We start from the raw sequence: 5,108 nt of genomic DNA, 5'->3' as shown, positions 1-5,108 counted from the left end.
ACATGATACATATATAAGATATATGTTATGCCAAAGTTTACATAACAAGTCATTTTGTTTAATTCAGTTTGGAAACATTATTATCCCACTCTGAAGCATAAAAAGACCAAATATAAATGTCTCCTTATTTCTATTTTCTAGGTGATGCTTCCTAAACTTCAAACCATCACTATCAATATTCCTATCTTAGAGGGCAGTTTACAGAACATTATTTAAGCCCAAGCCTCTGTTTCTCAATGCTCTAACCTGGAATGAAATAGAAGGTAGAATACCGTGCCCCTTCAATACCACTCTTAATGCAGAGTCATGCTTTTCAAGTAAGTGGCCTCCACAGTCTCCAGTGAAGCAAAGCAAAACTTATTGCTGCTCAGATTGACAATTATTGAATGAGTTGTTTGATATCCTGTCCAAAGAATCCTGTGCGTCAAATATGTGTTGGCCAGAAGAAAGACGTGTCTACCTAGATCCTATAGATTCCCAACATTTTTTGAAATCAGTGTGGGTTGGAGGGTGGGATATGGCTCAGTCAGTAAAGTGCTTGAGACTCAACCATGAGGACCTGAGTTCAGTCCCCAAGCCCACAGAGGCTGGAGATACAGCATAGCAATTAAAAAGCACTCACCAGCTGCTCTTCCAAGGGACCCAGGTTTGATTTCCAGAGCCTATGTGGTAACTTACAACAATCTGTAACTCCAGTTACAGGCTTTTTCATCTGGCCTCTCTTGGTACCAGCTACACAAGTGGTACACAGACATATATAAAGGCAAAACACCTCTGAGAAGGCAGAGACAGAACAATGTCTAAAGCTCACTAGCCGGCCAGTCTAGCTAAATTAGCATGCTGTAGGTTCAATAATAGAAGTTGTGTCAAAACAAAGAAAGGTGGGGAGTGAAAGAGGAAGACACTCAGCATCAACCTCTGGCCTCCACACGCACATGCAAATGCAAATGCACATGTGCGCGGACACACACACACACACACACACACACACACACACAAAGTATCAGAACAAAACAGGAAAGCTATTGCAGGGTCCATCACTGTTCATCAAGTACGCTGTACATAGGGTAATTTCCTTGTTGACTTATAGAACCTTGTTCAGCAGAAAAGCCAACAACTTTCATCCAGTAAAACAACCCCCCAAAACCCATGCTTCCTGGCATAAACTCGATCATACACATAATAAGTTGTAGATAACTACCCTGACTTCTTAAATTCTCTTTGAGTTGGTCTCAATCTCATTAGCACAACAATTCAGTGAAACACTTCACAGGTGTCCATTTTATTATTTTGCTGACAATCATGGTATTTTTCCCTTTCAAAAATTATACTTTTGCATGATTTAATTCTGTTTGCCTGAGGTCCTTTATCTGCCCTATGTAGACCAAAAGACATACTTTGCTGAGCTGTAAAGATAGAGTCGAGGTGTGCAAGACACATCACATAGAACCATAAGACTGTGTGTGTGTGTGTGTGTGTGTGTGTGTGTGTGTGTGTGTGTAGTTAAGCACATGTTTCACATTTGGGACTAGGAGTGTGGTTGATTAGTCCACCACTGTAGGCTTCAGCTCCTTCTTATTCACTTGTATGTAACAGACTTGCCTGAAATGACTTTTCTATTGCTTCAGTCACATCCTTTGAAACCCTTCCTGACCTGACTCTATTCTAATTATATACCACCTACCTCATGGAAATGATGTGCAGTTGGAACTACATGTAAGAGGCCAAGCTAGGTGACCTTCCTCACTGGAAGCTTCCCAGAGCTTGTCTCCAGTAGGCTTGAGCACATGCAGGTTTGTAAACATCTCCAATACTATGAACTAAATAAGCTGAAACCTAAAGATTAAGGAAGTCTTCCTGCTGGGCCTGGTGACAAAGGCCTTTAAATCCCAGCACTTGGAAGGCAGAGTCAGACAGATCTCTGTGAGTTAATGGCCACCCTGGACTACAGAGCAAGTTCCAAGACAGTCAAGGTTACAAAGAGAAACTCTGTTCCCCCCCAAAAGCCAAAATGTATTTTTTTATTTACTGTAATATTCTATTTCCCAGTGGAAGTTGCCTGGTTACGGAAGAGGACCAGTTCAGGCCACCCTCATAGGATTCTGGAAGTCTCTACTACACTAGGTTTCCACATTGCTCCCCAAATGCCTTCCAATACCAGTCTTCTCTCCCCGTACTCTCTCCCTCCATTCCTCTCCCCTACACCTTACCCCTCCTATTCCCATTCCCACATGCCCCCCCAAGTACACCAATGAAATCTATTCTTTCTCCTTCCCAAAAAGAGCCACGCATTTCCCTTGGAATCCTCCTTCTCACTTACTCTACCTGGGTTTATGGATTGTATCATAATTATCATTGGCATAACAGCTAATATCCACTTTAAGTGAGCACATAAAGTGGATATATGTTTGTCTCTCTGGGTATGAGTTATCTCACTTGGGATGGTTTATTTTTCTAGTTCCATCCATTTGCCTACAAATTCCATGATGTTATTTTTTTAACAGCTGGGTAATACTCCATTGTGCCAATGTGCCGCATTTTCTTTATCTATTTTTGTGGTTGAGGGACACTTAGTGTGTTTACAGTGTCTGGATATTGTGAATAACGTCACCAGGAGCATAGTTGAATAAGTGCCATTGTGGTAAGATGGAGCATCCTTTGGATATATGACCAAGCGTGGCATAGCTCTGGGTCTTGAGATATATATCCCAGTTTTCTGAGGAACTGCAATATGGATTTACAGAGTGACTGACTGTACAAGTTTGCACTCTCACAGTAACAGAGGAGGGTTCTCCCATTCCACATCCTCACTAGCATGAGCTGTCACTTTTGTTATGATCTTAGCCATTCTGACAGGTGTAAGATAGGATCTCAAAGTAGTTTTGATTTGCATTTCCCTGATGGCTAGGGATGATGAATATTTATTTCTTTAAGTGCTTATCTGCCATTTGAGATTCCTCTACTGAGAATTCTCTGTTCAGATCTGTACTTCCTTTTATAATTGGATTGTTTGGTTTATGGATGTCTAATTTCTTGCGTTCTTTACATATTTTCAGTATTAGCCCTCTATCAGATGTGGAGTTTGTGAAAATCTTTTCCCATTCTGTAGGTTGTCGTTCTGTCTTACAGAAGCCTTTCAGTTTCATTAGGCCCCGTTTATTAATTATTGTTCTAGTACCAGTGCTATCTGTGTTCTCTTTAGGAAGTTGCCCTTGTGCCAATGTGTTCAAGGCTACGTCCCACTTTCTCTTCTAGGAAGTTTAGTGTCTCTAGTTTTATGTTGAGGTCCTAACTACACTTGGACTTGTTTGTTCAGGATGATAAATATGTATCTATTTGCAATCTTCTACATGCAGATACCATATTAGACTAGAACCATTTGTTGAAAATGCTTTCTTTTTTCCATTGTGTATTTCTGAATTCCTTATCAGAAAGCAGGTTCCATAGGTGTGTGGAATTATGCCTGGGTCATCTATTTGATTCCATTGATCAACCTGACTGTTTTCATGCCAGAACCATGAGGTTTTTAATACAGCTTGGAATCAGACATAGTGACATACCCAGCAGTTATTGTATTGTTCAGGAGTTGAGTGTTGTCCTTTCAAGGTCTGTAAAATAAGCGTTGGAATTTTTATAGGGATTTCATTGAAACTGTAAGTTGCTTTTAGTAGGATGGCCATTTTGACTATGTCGATCTTCCTGATCCATGATGGAAGATCTTTCCATCTTCTGATATCTTCTTCAATTTCTTTCTTCAAAGACTATAAGTTTTTATTATGTAAGCTTTTATACTAGCTTGATAAGATTTACTCCAAAATGTTTTTCATTATTTGGGGCTTTCTTTATCAGCTTGTTTGTAATTTGTATGTAGGAGAGCTACTGTGTTTGTTTGTCTTTTGAACAGGGTTTCTCTGTGTAATAGCCCTGGGTGTCCTGGAACTCCCTCTGTAGACCAGGCTGGCTTTGAACTCAGGGACATCTGCCTGCCTTTGCGTCCCAAGTACTGGGATTAAAGGAATGAGCCATCACTCATTTTTTTTAGTTAATATTGTGTCCAGCCACTTCCCTGAAGGTATTCATCAATGGCAGGCACTCCCTGCTACAACTTTTAGGCTCACTCATTTATGCTATTGTATTATCTAGGAATAGTGATACTTTGACTTTTTCCTATCCAGTTTGTACCCCCTTGATCTCCTTCTTACTGCTCTAGCTAGAACTTCAAGTACTCAAGTACTATATTGAATAGATATGGAGAGAATAGACAGCTTCGTCTTGTTCCTCTTACTAGTGAAATTGCTTTGAGTTTTTCTCCATTTAATTTGATTTGTTAATTTAATTTATTTTAGTAATTTTCTATAAGCTGGGAGTATATTGCCATTATTATGTTGAAGTATGTTCCTTTTCCACTACTCTCTCCAAGACTTTTATCATAAAGATGTGCTGGATTTTGCCAAAGGCTTTTTCAGCATCTAATAAGATGATCATGTGGATTTTTTTCTTTCAGATTGTTAACATGCTGTATTACATTGATTGATATTCTTATGTTGAGCCATCCATGCTTCTCTGGAATAAAGCCGACTGGGTCATGGTAGATAATTTTTTTGATGTATAATTCCCTTTCTTTCTTGAGTATTTGTGTGGTTCTGGTATTATAAGTCTTTGAACTCATAAATGAGATTGGTAATATTCCTTCTCTTGCTGTTATATAGAAGCAATTTGAGGAATATTAGCATTAGCTCTTCATTGAAAAAGTGGTAGAATTCTAAGCTAAAACTGTCCATGGTCTGTTTTGGGTATGGGGGCACTTTTAATTGCTGCTTAGAAGTAATTTCTTTAGGAATAATAGGTCTGTTTAAATTGTTTATCTGATATTTATTTAACTTGATAAGTGGGATTTAATCAAGAAAATTATCCACTTTATTTAGATTTTCCAATCTTTTGTGGAGTTTTTAAAGTATGACTTAATGATCCTCTGGATTTCCTTGGTGTCTGTTATTATGTTCCCTTTTACCTTCTAATTTTGTTATTTTGGAATTCTGTCTATGTCTTTTAGATGGTTCAGATAAGACTTTGTCCATCTTGTTGATTTTTTTCTAAGAACCGACTAT

This window comes from Mesocricetus auratus, unplaced genomic scaffold (genome assembly GCF_017639785.1).
Source record: "Mesocricetus auratus isolate SY011 unplaced genomic scaffold, BCM_Maur_2.0 Super-Scaffold_100011, whole genome shotgun sequence".
Lineage (NCBI taxonomy): Eukaryota > Metazoa > Chordata > Mammalia > Rodentia > Cricetidae > Mesocricetus > Mesocricetus auratus.
This window is presented reverse-complemented; position numbering follows the sequence as displayed.